Below are 16824 nucleotides of genomic sequence, written 5' to 3'. Positions count from 1 at the left end.
ATGACTCATCTGAGGCCACACAACTAGAGGCAGAGTCGGCACTAACATCCAGGCCTTGTGATTCATCAATTGGCCCTTTCATCTCCAACATGGCAGCTTCTAGCAAAACAGTCCAGAAAAATGTTTACTGCACAGATTTTAAATTTATATAATGAATGCCCCAAAAAAGATACACATTAAAATGAAGAATGAGGCACCAAAGTAGGATTTCAAAAGCATTTTTTGATAAATCCACTCTAAAGTTTCCTTTTGAAAAGTAGATGAATGATTAACTATTTTAGAGTTTTATTGGACAGCAAGGAGATCAAACCAATCAATCCTAAAGGAAATCAACCCTGAACATTCATTGGAAGGACTGATGCTGAAGCTCCAAAACTTTGGTCACCTGATGTGAAGAGCTGACTCATTAGAAAAAGACCCTGATGCTGGGAAAGATTGAAGGCAGGAGGAGAAAGGGATGACAGAGGATGAGATGGTTGGATGACATCACAAACTCAATAAACATGAGTTTGAGCAACCTCCAGGAGATGGTGAAGGATAGGGAAGCCTGGCATGCTGCAGTCCATGGAGTCACAAAGAGTCAGACAGGACTGAACAGCTGAACAACAATTTTGTAGATTTGGTGTTTTTTTTTTTTCCCCTCTGCAGCAATGAATTAATGCAATGTTCAAAAGTCTTCATTCTAAAGGGATTCTATTTTAAAGAATTCTGACTCAATAAACCAATGAAATGGTTATGTACCTTTTAATAATCAATCTGGTTCTCAAATACTGAGTTCACTTTACACAGTGACTGGTATATACAGACATACAGCAAATATTTAGTGAATGAAAAAAATTTATTCTGTAATAGCAGTTAGTTATATGTGTAAAAGGCTCACCTCTGTCAATGGTTGGACATTCTGTTTAAAACATCTTTGGTCTGTCTGAGGTGGACCCGCCTAGGTCTAGACTCCCTTTCATACCAAGAGAGTCTGCATGGATGGAGGAGCAGGTGACCTGTGGCTTGGCAGGATCCCAGAATATGCTTCTGAACATTACAACTGGGTCAATCATACTGTGACATGTGTGTGTACTTATGTGGAACCAATGAAATGAGTTTTCTTGCTTAGATAGAATTAAAACCAGAGATATCTATTTCTTCAAATCATCTTTACTAGTGTTAAAAAAAGAAGAGGAGCTGTAAGATAATGAAAAATTTCAGGGCAAAATTAGAGAAAAAATTAAAATATTTTTTTTGATATTGGGAGAAAAAGATATAATTTTTTATTTAAAAAAGAGTATGCTTGGTAGACATAATATTTAAGAAAAAAGCCAACCTAACTGAACTGGATTATGTTAAAAGAATTTTATTATCTCAAAGACTGGTATCCATAGCAACTGAGACATGTCTATACTTACTTTCTCTATCCACAACAAGGGAAATAAACAGCCAAAGAGCTTGCTATTTTCTGATATCATTATATCATAGCTAATAAATTATTATTTGACTGAGACATCTTAACTAACCATACTTTCAAAACAAGGTCCCTTCCAAAAAAAGAAATAAGAAAATGTAACCAAAACACAGAAATGAAAAATCAGCTCACAACGGAGAGTTGGAACAGCACATCTAAGAATGGAAGAAGTTATTCTCTGATCTTGGCCCCATGCTGGCTGATGTCCAACACAGAGAAGCATATTTTGGGATCCTGCCAAGCCATAGGTTACCTGCTCCTCCATCCATGCAGACTCTCTTGATATGAAAGGGAGTCTAGATCTAGGTGGGTCCACCTGAGACAGACCAAAGATATTTTAAACAGAATGTCCAACCCTTGAAAGAGGTGAGCCTTTTGCATGTATAACTAACTGTTGTTACAGAATAATTTTTTTCATTCATTAAATATTTGCTGTATGTATATATACACCAGTCACTGTGTAAAGTTCTAAGGATGTTAGATGTAAATGAGGCAGTCCCAGCTGACAAGAAGTTCACATCTTGTGTAGAATCTAGATATATCAAATTTCTGATTAAGAGGAGAAGAGACACTCTAATATCCATCTATGATCAGCACATCACTATACAATATCCTTAGTACCCAGGACAGCTTCTTGCAAACAGCTGACACAAAATTGTTGACTGAATACGAGAACTCAAAGGTATGATCAGGATGATGCTAACAAACAATATTGAAATTATCTGTAAGTGGGAGATCTTCAAAATGCAAAGCCTCAAGTTTTAGTTAATGAAAGGAATGCAGTTTAAAAATTTTTATAAGTATAATTAAAGTTTTCAGAAGTTTGTGATAAAGCTGTGATTTGAATTTGTGCACCCTGCCTCCAGAGATTTTTGTGCTTAACCACTATACTCTGCCACCTTTTTGAGCAAAGCAGAACAGAAAGGGAGGACACATGTTAAATTATTTCTACAGCTGCATTTATTAAAATAATAATAATAATAATATAATAATAATAATGAAGTACAAATTGAAAACCCTTAGAAGCCAAACATACAGGCTGAACTACACCTATTCATTTATTCACTCATTTATTCAACAAATATTCATTGTGCCTCCTTGAGCCAGGCATTCTTCTGAGCTTTGTGCTTTTCACATAAAGAAACATTAAACCTTTGCCCTCATGGTCTATTTTCTGCATAGGATTGACTACCTTCAAACACACCTGTGATTTACTTATTTATTAAGCTGTCTCTTTTTAACAGAATGTAAATTCTATGAGGACATAAAATTCTATATTTTGCTACCTGAGAAAAACTGTCTTTAGAACAGTGATTGGAACATGGCAATAAACATTTGTAGAATGAATGATTCATGGAATTTACTTTTTAGTGGGGGACAGTGTAGGGTTTTAAAATGAAATAATACTTAGGAATATGTGCAGGGCAAGATCATAAATGTACTATGCCCCATTTCTCTAAAATACAGCAGAGTGAAAGTATTAGTCGCTCTCTCTTGTCTGACTGTTTGCACACCATGGACTGTAGCCCAGTAGGCTCCTCTATCCATGGAATTCTCCAGGCAATACTCTCCAGGAGCAGGTTGCCAGTTTCTATCCATGGGATCTTCCTGACCCAGGGATCAAACCAACAGCAAAGATAACTCTTAATTACTATTAGATTTAGAAGGACATTATAAGTTTCAAGCAAGATGTCAAAACACGTTGGAATCCTGGGAAGACTGTCATCCCTAAAATAAAGTCTGTTTCTGAATGTGTTCTATTTTAAAGTATCTAGGAGATAAATCTGAATGTGTACTTAATAATTTCAGCATTACTCCAGCAAGTCAATAAATGATACAGATAATGCAATCACCAGGAATTTTGCCAGATGCTCAAAACCCCACACTGGCTAACATCTGCAACATTTTACATATTCTATTCTATCCCTATATTTGTCTTTCTTCTTTCAGCAACCCTTTATATTTTTCTTTTTTTATTACAAAGAAGTCCCACCTTTTTACTGAGGGTATACAAATTCTTTTGTTCAGAAGGAAACGAGCTCTCCCTTTTCTTGGGTGATAGATACACCTCTTCCACAGTTCCCTGTTTTCTCTTCTACCAGTGCTTTCCATGTTAGTTAAAGCATTTGTAGAGATAGCTGATGAGTCTGTTAAGGTTGTGTAGTTCATCAGTGAACATCCTATTTCTAACCATTCTCTTTTTTGGATACAACACTGCAATCAATTCTCCTTCCAGCCTCAAAACCATATGGGGCCCTTGATCAGTTCTTTGGGGTGCTTTTCAAAGTTGCCCAGGATCCCAACATTGTCATAAACCCTAAGCATGGCCCTCTTCTCTTTCCAATGGTCAGCCACTTTGGGGGCAGGAGGGTGACCGTTACATGGAACAATCTGGGAACACCCAGAGAGAAACTTCTGCAGGGCAGAGGCACTGGTCCCATAGATTACAGCCTGCCACCCAAGAGAGGTTCCCTGCCATTGTTCTCATCTCTCCCCTACAACAGCTTACCACAGGAGCAGAGGAGGGAGGGCCAAACATAGCCTTCAAAGAGATAACAGAACCTTCCCCCTGGGGGTCATATGGGTACCAGGTGCAAGCAGCCATCTTGGGCTTTACTGCAGCAGCTCTTTATCTTTTAAACATTTTGAGGAATTCCCTGGTGGTCCAGTGGTTAGGACTCTGTGCTTCCAGTGCAGGGGGTAAGGATTTGATCCCTGGTTGGGGAAGTAACATCCCACAAGCCTGTGCAGCGTGGCCAAATAAACAAACAAAATTTCCTCCCCAGCCTTAACTAAACATTAATCTACTTTTTGTCTCCGTAGATTTCCCTATTCTGGATTTTAATTTTGAGTAGAAGTGTAAATATGTGCTCTTTTGTGACTGGCTCCCTTCAGGTTAGGATATTATCAAAGTTAATTCAAGTTATAGAATGTTTCAGTGCTTTATTTATATTTTTTGGCCAAATAATATTTCATTGTATGAATATACATCCTTTTGTTTATCCATTCATCTGTCGATGAATATTTAAGTTGTTTCCACCTTTGGGCTATGGATAATGCTGCTGCTGCTGCTAAGTTGCTTCAGTCGTGTCCGACTCTGTGCGACCCCATAGACGGCAGCCCACCAGGCTCCCCCATCCCTGGGATTCTCCAGGCAAGAACACTGGAGTGGGTTGCCATGTCTTTCTCCAATGCATGAAAGTGAAAAGTGAAAGTGAAGTCGCTCAGTCATGTCTGACTCTTAGCGACCCCATGGACTGCAGCTTACCAGGCTCCTCTGCCCAAGGGATTTTCCAGGCAAGAGTACTGGATTGGGGTGCCATTGCCTTCTCCAGGATAATGCTGCTATGCACATTCATATACAAGGTTTTGTGTAAACATGGGCTTTGTTTTCTCTTGGATATATTCTAGGAGTAGAATTGTTAGGGCATGTGGTAACTATGTTTAATCAGTTAAGAAACTGTTTTCCAAAGCAGCCACATTTTACATTCCCACTGGCAATTCCATTTTGAACTGATTGTTGTATATGGTGTGAGTTAAGGTTCCAGTTGCATTCCTTTGTATGTCATCCCACTGTCCTAGCACCATTTTTTGAAAAGACTATTCTTTCCCCATTGAGTAATCATTGGCATCTGTGTTAATCAGTTAATCATGGCGGTACTGATTTATTTCTGAACTCTCAATTCTACTCCACTGATCTGTGGTAGCTCTCCTTATCTTCAAGGGATACGTTTGTTCCAAGACCCACAATGTATGCCTGAAACCACGCACTGTGCTGTGCTTAGTTGCTCAGTCATGTCTGACTCGTTGCAACCCTGTGAACTGTAGCCCACCATGGATAGTACCAAATCCTATATATACTATGTTTTTTTTCCCCTATACTTACATACCTATGGTAAAGGTTAATTGATAAATTAGGCACAGTAAGAGATTAACAACAATAATAATAAAATGGCAACCCACTCCAGTATTCTTGCCTGGAGAATCCCATGGAGGGAGGAGCCTGGTAGGCTCCAGTCCATGGGGTCGCAAAGAGTCGGACACGACTGAGCGACTTCACTACTATAATAATAAAATAGAATAAGAGTATTTAACAATATACTCTATTGGTCATACCATGTGAATGTGGTCTCTCAAAATATTTTATTATGCAAATATAATGCCGTTTTCATGTTAACTAAATATACATCATGCACTATGGCCATAACTTCTGCAGTGTGGGGCACAGCAGCAAAACTAGCATGGATTTCTTTTTTCTTCCTCATAATTTCATGGACAGAAAATTTATTCTTACTGTATATCTTAGCGACTTCAGCATATGATTTTTTTCTTTCCTTATTAAATTAAGAACTTTCACCTTTCCAGTTGAAGCATATCTTGGGCATATCCAAACTGCCAGCATCACTACTCTTGCTCTTTGAGGCCATTATGAAGTAAAGTAAGGGTTTCCTGAACACAAGCACTATGATACCACAACAGTCTGATAACCACAACAGTGACTAAGTGACTAACAGGTGGGATAAACTGGAATAAGGGGTGATTCATATCTCAGGTGGGATGAAATAAAATGTTGTGAGATTTTGTCATGCCACTAAGAATGGCTCATGAATTTAAACTGATGAATTGTTTATTTATGGAATTTTTCCATTTATTATTTTTGGACTGTGGTCGATTGCAGGTTAACTAAAACTGTAGAAAGTGAACACAGGGATAAGGGGAGGCCACTGTATATGTTTATTATCAGGCTAGTAGTACTAGGTTGTCTTTGTTGCCATTTTTTGTAGTAATCTTTGAAGTCAGAAAGTGTGAGTCCTCTAATTCTCCATTTCAGGACTCTCGTTTCCGCTATTTTTGGCCCCTTTAATTTCATATGAATTTTAGAATGAGTCAGTTTCTATAGTGGTCAACTTCTATAAAGAAATCAGCTCAGAATCAGATATTGGCACAAAACAGACACATGTATCAATGCAGCAGAAAAGCGAGCCCCCAAAATAAACCCACACACCTATGGTCAATTAATCTTCAACAAAGGAGGCAAGAATATACAATGGAGAGAATGGTCTCTTCAGCAAGTGGTGTTGGTAAGGTTGGACAGCCACATGTAAGCCAATGAAGTTAGAACCTACTCTCACAGCATCCACAAAAATAAACTCAGAATGGCTTACATATAAATATAAGCCTTAACACTATAAAACTCCTAGAAGAGAATATAGACAAAACATTCTTTAACATAAATCATACCAATGTTTTCTTAAGTCAGTCTCCCAAGGCAACAGAAATAAAAGCAAAAACAAACAAATGGAACCTAATCAAGCTTCCAAACCTTTGTACAGTAAAAGGAAAGCATAAACAAATGAAAACACAACCTACGGACTAGAAGAAAATTTTTGCAAATGATGTGACCAGCAAGAGCTTAATTTTCAAAATATACAAATGGCTCATACAATTCAATAATATCAAAGAAGCAAACACCACTATCAAAAAATGGGCAGAAGGCCTAAATACACATTTCTCCAAAGAAGATATACATATGGCCAACAGGCACAGAAAAGATGGTCCACACTGCTAATTATTAGAAAAATGCACATCAAAGCACAATGAGGTACCACCTCACACCAATCAGAATGGCCATCATTAAAACTTTACAGATAACAAATGCTGGAGATGATATGGAGAAAATGGAAATCCCCTACACTGTTGGTGGGACTGTAAATTGATACAGCCACTATGGAAACAGTATGGAGATTGCTCAGAACACCAATGATTGAGTTGCCATATGATCCAGCAATCCCACTCTTGGGCATACACTGGAGAAAACCATAATTCAAAGATACATGCACCCCACTGTTCATTGCAAGCACTCTTAATAGCCAGTACATGGAAGCAACCTAAATGTCCATCAACAGATGAATGGATAAAGAAGATGTGGTGCATATATACACTGAAATATTATTGAGCCATGAAAAGGATAAAATAATGCCATTTGTAGCAACATGGATGGACCTAGATATTATCAGACTAAGTGCAATGACAGAGAAAGACAAATGCCATATGATATCACATATACGTGGATAAAATATGGCACAAACGATCTTATCTATGAAATAGAAATAGACTCACAGACATAAATAACAGACTTGAGATTTACCAAGGAAAAGAGGTAGTGATTGAGGGATGGATTGGGAGTTTGGGATCAGCAGAGGCAAGCTATTATACCTAGAATGGATAAACAACAAAGTCCTATTGTATAGCACAGGGAACTATATTCAATATCCTGTGATAAACCATAATGGAAAAGAATTTGAAACATAATTTATATACATGAATAACTGAATCACTTTGCTGAATGGCAGATATTAATAAAACATTGTTAATCAACTATACTTGAATAAAGGAAATTTTTTTTTAAAAGAAAGAAATGCTAAAGTCCTGTTTCTCCTGGGAAGAAAGCCCTCCAGCTAGGAAATCAGAGGAGAGAGATCCCTGTCTTCTGGCTGCAACAGTCTGGCATGAACTCTCTGCCTCACTGAGCTGGGAGAGGAGAAGGAGAGTGTGGTCCTGGTTCACCTTTCTTACCAAATTTTTGTTGATTTTCTTTAACAGATGTTTCTTCATTTGCTGTTCATTCTTAGGACCATTTCCAGAGGCTTTCATATTTTTAAAAATAATTTTCAACAGTTTCTCTGTGAAGCAACTCATCAGATATCCTTTGATGTAAGAATTCCAGCAAACCTTCATTTTAATTAGTTTATTCATTGCTCACTTATAGCAGAATGGCCATTCATTAATTCCAGATAGGTTTGTATCAACTAGTAACATGATGTGAGATCAACGATTAATAGTAGCAAGCAGCATATGTTGAAACTGTGCTTTACCCTGGTGAGATCATAGGCAGTAAGAGAAAACAGCTCAGAGAAAGTGTGGTTTTATGAGTGATTAGATAGACACCTGGGAAGGGCACAAAAGGCATGCCCAACCCACCGAGACTGAACCAGAACTGTGTCTGAGGGTCTCCTGTGGAGGTACGGGTCAGCAGTGGCCTGCTGCAGGGGCTCTGGGTGCAGCAGACCTGGGTATGGCATAAGCCCTCTTGGAGGAGGTCGCCATTAACCCCACCATAGGATGAACAGAACTTACACAGGACTGAGGAAGCAGACTCTTGGATGGCACAAACAAAACCTTGTGCGTACCAGGACCCAGGAGAAAGGAGCACTGACCCCACAAGAAACTGACCCAGACATGCCCATGAGTGTCCAGGAGTATCCAGTGGAGGTGTGAGTCAGCAGTGGCCTGCTGCAGGGTCGGAGGCACTGAGTGCAACAGTGTGTATGTAGGACCTTTTGAAGGAGGTCGCCATTATCTTCATTACCTCCACCATAGTTTGGCCTCAGCTCAAGCAACATGAAGGGAACACAGCCCACCCTTCAACAGAAAATTGGATTAAAGATTTAATGAGCACGGCCCTGACCATCAGAACAAGATCCAGTTTCCCTCTTCAATCAGTCTCTCCCATCAGGAAGCTTCCATAAGCCTCTTATCTTTATCCCTCAGAGGGCAGACAGAATGAAAACCACAATCACAGAAAACTAACCAAACTGATCACATTGACAACAGCCTTGTCTAGCTCAGTGAAACCAAGCCATGCCATGTAGGGCCACTCAAGATGGACAGGTCATGGCAGAGAGTTCTGACAAAACATGGTCCACTGCAGAAGGGAATGGCAAACCATTTCAGTATTTTTGCCTTGAGAACTCCATGAGCAGTATGAAAAGACAAAAAGGTATGACACTGAAAGATAAACTCCCCAGGTCGGTAGGTGCCCAATACACTACTGGAGAAGAATGGAGAAATAACTCCAGAAAGAATGAAGAGATGGACCCAAAGCAAAAACACCACCTAGTTGTGGATGTGACTGGTGATGGAAGTAAAGTTAGATGCTGTAAAGAGCAATATTGTGTAGGAACCTGGAATGTTAGGCCCATGAATCAAGGCAAATTGGAAATGGTCAAACAGGAGGTGGCAAGAGTGAACATCAACATTCTAGGAATCAGTGAACTAAAATGGATTGGAATGAGTGAATTTAACTCAGATGACCATTAGATATATTACTGTGGGCAAGAATCACAAGAATCCCTTAGAAGAAATGGAGTAGCCATCATAGTCAACAAAAGAGTCTGAAATTCAGTACTTGGATGCAGACTCAAAAACAACAGAATTATCTCTGTTCGTTTCCAAGGCATACCATTCAATATCATGGTAATCCAAGTCTAAGCCCTGACCAGCTATGCTGAAGAAGCTGAACAGTTCTATGAAAATCTACAAGACCTTTTAGAATTAATACTCCCCCCCCCCCAAAAAAAAATATGTCCTCTTTATTATAGGGGACTGGAATGCAAAAGTGGGAAGTCAAGAGATACATGGAGTAACAGGTAAAATTTGTACCTTGATGTACAAAATGAAGCAGAGAAAAGGCTAAAAAAGTTTTGCCAAGAGAACAAACTGGTCATAGCAAACACCCTCTTCCAACAACACAAGAGAAGACTCTACACATGGACATCGCCAGATGGTCAATACTGAAATTAGATTGATTATATTCTTTGCAGCCAAAGATGGAGAAGCTCTATACAGTCAGCAAAAACAAGGCCAGGAGCTGACTGTAGCTCAGATAATGAACTTCTTATTGCCAAATTCAGACTTAAATTGAAGAAAGTAGGAAAAACCATTAGACCATTCAGGTTTGATCTAAATCAAATCTCTTATGATTATACAGTGGAAATGAGAAATATATTCAAGGGATTAGACCCGATAGACAGAGTGCTCAAGAACTATGGATGGAGGTTCATGAATTGTACAGAAGGCAGTGATCAAGACCATCCCCAAGAAAAAGAAATGCAAAAAGGCAAAATTGTCTGAGGAGGCCTTACAAATAGCTGAGAAAAGAAGAGGAGCTAAAGGCAAAGGAGAAAAAAAAAGATATACCCATTTGAATGCAGAGTTCCAAAGAACAGCAAGAAGTAAGAAAGCCTTCCTCAGTGACCAGTGCAAAGAAATAGAGGAAAACAATAGAATGAGAAAGACTACAGATCTCTTCAAGAAAATTAGACATACCAAGGGAACATTTCATGCAAATATGGGCACAATAAAGGATAGAAATAGTACGGACCTAACAGAAGCAAAAGATATGAAGAAGAGGTGGCAAGAATACACAGAAGAACTATACAAAAAAGATCTTCAAGACCGAGATAACCAGAATGGTGTGATCACTCACCTAGAGTCAGACATCCTGGAATGTGAAGTCAAGTGGGGCTTAGGAAGCATCATTATGAACAAAGCTAGTGGAGGTGATGGAATTCCAGTTGAGCTATTTCAAATCCTAAAAGATGATACTGTGAAAGTGCTGCACTCAATATGCCAGAATTGAGAAAACTCAGCAGTGGCCACAGGACTGGAAAAGGTCAGTTTTCATTCCAATCCCAAAGAAAGGCAGTGCCAAAGAACATTCAAACTACCACACAATGGCACTCATCTCACATGCTAGCATAGTAATGCTCAAAATTCTCCAAGCCAGGCTTCAACAGTATGTAAACCATGAACTTCCAGATGTTCAAGCTGGTTTTAGAAAAGGCAGAGGAACCAGATATCAAGTTGCCAATATCTGCTGGATCATCAAAAAAAGCAAGAGAGTTCCAGAAAAACATCTATTTCTGCTTTATTGACTATGCCAAAGCCTTTGACTGTATGGATCACAACAAATTGTGGAAAATTCTTCAAGAGATGGGAATACCAGACCACCTGACCTACCTCTTGAGAAATCTGTATGCAGGTCAGGAAGCAACAGTTAGAACTGGATATGGAACAACAGACTGGTTCCAAATTGGGAAAGCAGTACCTCGAGGCTGTATATTGTCACCCTGCTTATTTAACTTATATGCAGAGTACATCATGAGAAATGTTGGGCTGGATGAAGCACAAGCTGGAATCAAGATTGCTGGGAGAAATATCAATAACCTCAGATATGCAGATGACAACACCCTTATGGCAGAAGTAAAGAGGAACTAAAGAGCCTCTTGATGCAAGTGAAAGAGGAGAGTGAAAAAGTTGGCTTAAAGCTCAACATTCAGAAAACTAAGATCATGGCATCCAATCTCCTCACTTCATGGCAAATAGATGGGGAAATAATGGAAACAGTGACAGAGTTTATTTTCTTGGGATCCAAAATCACTGCAGATGGTGTCTGCAGCCATGAAATTAAAAGATGATTGCTCCTTGGTAGAAAAGTTATGACCAACCTAGACAGCATATTTGAAAGCAGAGACATTACTTTACCAACAAAGTCCATCTAATCAGAGCTATGGTTTTTCCAGTTAGTCATGTATGGATGTGAGAGTTGGACTATAAAGAAGGCTTAGTGCTGAAGAATTGATGCTTTTGAACTATGGAGTTGAAGAAGACTCTTGAGAGTCTCTTGAACTGCAAGGAGATCCAACCAGTCCATCCTAAAGGAAATAAGTCCTGAATATTCATTGGAAGGACTGACGCTAAAGCTGAAACTCCAATACTTTGGCCACCTAATGCAAAGAACCAACTCATTGGAAAAGATCCTGATGCTGGGAAAGACTGAAGGCGGGAGGAGAAGGGGACAACAAAGCATGAGATGGTTGGATGGCATCATCGACGTGATAAACACGAATTTGAGTTGGTGATGGACAGGGAAGCCTGGGATGCTGCAGTCTAGGGGTCACAAAGAGTCGGAGACGACTTAGTGACTGAACTGAACTGAGATAGACATCACACGTGTGTGCTCAGTTGCTTCAATCATGTCCAACTCTTTGGGACCCCGTCGACTGTAGCCCGCCAGGCTTCTCTGTCCACAGGAATCTCCAGACAAGAATACTGGAGTGGGTTTCCATGCCCTCCTCCAGGGGAACTTATCCACCCAGGAACCGAACCCATATCTCTTACATCTTCTGCATTGTAGGCAGATTCTTCACCTCTGAGCCACCAGGGAAGCCCAGACAACATACAGTAACACAAATGATTAAACTTCTAAAACTCAACATGTTGTATGGCCTTCAAGAAGCTGTGAACCAACTAGTCTCTTCACCTTTCAGAAAGAGCTTGGAAAACAGGACCTTAATTCAAACTCAGCTTGATTTCTGTGCTGAAATTAAGCAATGTTGGTGATATAAAACATGAAACGTTGATTAAGTCTCATGTGAGTTTTAAAAGCTAAATGCTTAGAAAAGCTCTAGTCATTTGCAACAATCACGTTTACATCTACATTGATGAAAATGAGGTAGTGCTAAATCTCAGAATCATTCTCAGCTCTGGAAGGCATTTCATATCGTCCAAAGTCTTAAGAGAGGTGCTGAGGAAGCACCTGATGTGACACGGTGAATATTAAGAACACAGAGTCCTTTTGTTTGCAGTTGTGCCTTTTCTTTGATGTTAAAACCTAGCATCCAGGAATTACCAATGATTGAAATAGAAGAGCCTATGTTTTCTAAAGATACTTCAGGAGGAAGAGATGTGTTGTGCTCAAGTGTAAGTATTTGTTTTGACTCTAGAGGTTCTTGATCCCCAGTGGACTTTAAAAAATCATTTCCATAATGCTTTTAGAACTTCTAAGCAGAAAATATGGGAGCAGCAGGGGACTGACATTTAGTTTATTAGATCAGAACTGAGGTTTCTCGCCCTGATGCCTGCAATTACTGAAAAGGCACCCTTTCCGCAGATAAACTTTGCCTGTCCCCCTTCCCCCAACACACATATCTGTGTGTCCAGAACCACCAAGAAATGGTATTTATTCAGTTGGGTTTCATTTTGTAAGTTGACTTTTGAATCCTTTCTTAGAATTTCTATACACCATATTAATTTTCCTTGCACATACAAATTGAATGATAATAATGTAAGTGATACATATATGGGCTTTCTATGTACCAGAATCTGTTCTAATGGCTTTGTGTACATTAATTTGTTATTCATCACAACAATCTCAGAAGGAATGTGAGGCATAATGAGAGTAACTTGCAACCCCATGGACTATAGCCCACCAGGTTCCTCCGTCCATGGGATTAGTCCAGCAAGAACACTGGAGCAGGTTGCCATTTCCTCCTCCAGGGGATCTTTCTGACCCAGGAATCGAACCTGTGTGTGTCTCTTATGTCTCCTGCATTGGCAGGTGGGTTCTTTACCACTAGCACCACCTGGGAAGCCCTCCCAAGGTGAAACAGCTGGCAAAAGGCAGAACTGGGGTTTGAAGCTCTGACAAACACTACAATGGACTGCCTCTATATAAATGTTGCTTCTTGAGGCATCAGAATAAATGAGCAGTAGAGTGGTCCAAACAAAGTCAGAATGGCTTTCGGTCTCTGTTCTCTCAGCGTAGTAGTTCACAATTAGGTGAGGGTCTGTATATACACAGTTAGGTAGGAATGATGTCACTATAATGGACTGTAAGTTCCAACTGGCAGATAAAAGTCACATACTGAACTGATTACAAAAGATTTATACAGGCATTTTAGGATTGCAAGATAAGCTTAAGGCTGAAACAGCTGGACCAATAAATAGAACCAAATATGCAGATGTGCTTTCTAAGAAATCAATTAACTTATGAAGAGTCTGATATTTCCATTAAAAAAGAACTTTAGATTATTCACTGATAATCCAAAATCATTTTCTACAGTAATAACAGAACCAAAATTTTGTAACCCACTCCAACACAAATTATCACCCTTTCATTATCACCCTCTCATTAAAATCACTAAATTCTAGTTCTAGTCCTCAAAGCTAGCTATATGGGAACCAATACCAAATAAAGGAGATTAAGTGGCTATGCAAAGAAAATATCAATCATCTGTCAAGAACCAGTGCTTCTTAATGTGAAAAAGGTCACTTAATTTGGCCATTGGAAGTTGCAGACAGGGAGCTCTGTATACTCTGGAATCATCATTCATATAACTTAATTAACTATAAGCTCTCTGAGGAGCAAAGATCCTATCTCATACATCTTTGTATATCCTGAGTCTGACTTACAGAGGCAATCAAGAAATACATATTAATTTGATGCAGTAACTGCTACAGAATGTTACTGATGTGCATCATACATAATTTATTATATAAGCCCAGTTGATCAATCAGGCAGTTTCCATATGCACAAGGACTAGAAAAACCTGAACTGTGAACCCCAATCCTGCCAGTGCTTTTTGGACCTCAGTTAAAAGGAAAGGAGGAAAAGTATCATATCCTCCAGTAGAGGGAGCCAGATTTTAAGTGTTAACCAAATCACAATTTACTCTCTAGCACTGTTTGCCAGATTCAGAAAGAGGATATCAGCATTTTGATACATAATCTTCACTTCTGAATCTTACATAATACAGCAAAAAATGTTATCATAGAGGCCAACACTAAAGGCAAGATTTTTCCTAGTAATTGTTACTTCTTTTTTAACCATTCTCAGTCAGTTTCATCAGAAGTGGTAGGAGATTTACAACCATTTATTCAGCTTGTGGGTCTCTGAGTTCAAGTAAAACTTACAGATATATAAAGATGTCACTATAGCTTGGTATTTTTTTTAAGTGGGAACTTTTTCATAAACAGGTAAAGAGAAGTCTTTTGGTTTTTTACTGATATATAATTGACATATAACATTGCATTTATTTTAGGCATACAACATAATGACATACAAAATACAATATATACAATATACAACATAGAACATAATATTGTGAAATCATTACCACATAAAGTTGGTTAACATCCATCAGTATGTATAGTTACAACTTTTTTCTTGTGATGAGAACTTTAAGATTTAGTGTCTTAGAAACTTTGAAATATGCAATAGAGTATTATTAACTATACTTCCAATGTTGTACATTACCTCCCCAGGACTTATGCATCATATAACGGGAAGTTTGTACATTTTGACCACCTTCATCCACTTACCCCACTCTTCTGCATCTGGCAACCACTCTTTCCTCTGTATCTATGAGTTTGGTGTTTTTTCTTTGTTTTAGATTCTACATATCGGTGAGATCATATAGTATTTGTCTTTCTCTATCTGATATTTCATTTAGCATCATGCCCTTAAGATCCATCTATCTTGTTACAAATGACAGGATTTCTTTCTTTTTTATGACTAAATAATAGTCCATTGTGTGTGTATATATATACATATTATATAAAATGTCTATATGTACAATGTATATATATATATATATATAATATATTTTATCCATTTATTCATCAATGGACACTCAGCTTGTTTCCCTGTTCTGATTATTGTAAAGTAATGCTATAATGAACAGAGTAGTGCAGATATCTCTTCAACATAGTGATTTCATTCCCTTTGGATAAATACTTAGAAGTTGAATAGCTAGAACGTATGATAGTACTATTCTTAATTTTTTTGAGGAAACTCCATAATGCCTACCTTATTTGCTGTCAAGTCAGTCAGTTCAGTCACTCAGTCGTGTCCGACTCTGCGACCCCATGAATCGCAGTGCGCCAGGCCTCCCTGTCCATCACCATCTCCCAGAGTTCACTCAGATTCACGTTCATCGAGTCAGTGATGCCATCCAGCCATCTCATCCTCTGTCGTCCCCTTCTCCTCCTGCCCCCAATCCTTCCCAGCATCAGAGTCTTTTCCAGTGAGTCAATTCTTCGCATGAGTTTCAGCTTTAGCATCATTCCTTCCAAAGAAATCCCAGGACTGATCTCCTTTAGAATGGACTGGTTGGATCTCCTTGCAGTCCAAGGGACTCTCAAGAGTCTTCTCCAACATCACAGTTCAAAAGCATCAAATCTTCAGTGCTCAGCTTTCTTCACAGTCCAACTCTCACATCCATACATGACCACAGGAAAAACCATAGCCTTGACTAGACGGACCTTTGTTGGCAAAGTAATGTCTCTGCTTTTCAATATGCTATCTAGGTTGGTCACAGCTTTTCTTCCAAGGAGTAAGCGTCTTTTAATTTCATGGCTGCAGTCACCATCTGCAGTGATTTTGGAGCCCAAAAAAATAAAGTCTGACGCTGTTTCCACTGTCTCCCCATCTATTTCCCATGAAGTGATGGGGACCAGATGTCATGATCTTCATTTTCTGAATGTTGAGCTTTAAGCCAACTTTTTCACTCTCCTCTTTCACTTTCATCAAGAGGCTTTGTAGTTCCTCTTCACTTTCTGCCATAAGGATGGTGTCATCTGCATATCTGAGGTTATTGATATTTCTACCGGCAATCTTGATTCCAGCTTGTGCTTCTTCCAGTCGTGTTTCTCATGATGCACTCTGCATGTAAGTTAAAGAAGCAGGGTGACAATATACAGCCTTGATATACTCCTTTTCCTATTTGGAACCAGTCTTTTGTTCC

The sequence above is a fragment of the Capricornis sumatraensis genome, chromosome 6, assembly GCF_032405125.1.
Source record: "Capricornis sumatraensis isolate serow.1 chromosome 6, serow.2, whole genome shotgun sequence".
Taxonomy (NCBI): Eukaryota; Metazoa; Chordata; class Mammalia; order Artiodactyla; family Bovidae; genus Capricornis; species Capricornis sumatraensis.
This window is presented reverse-complemented; position numbering follows the sequence as displayed.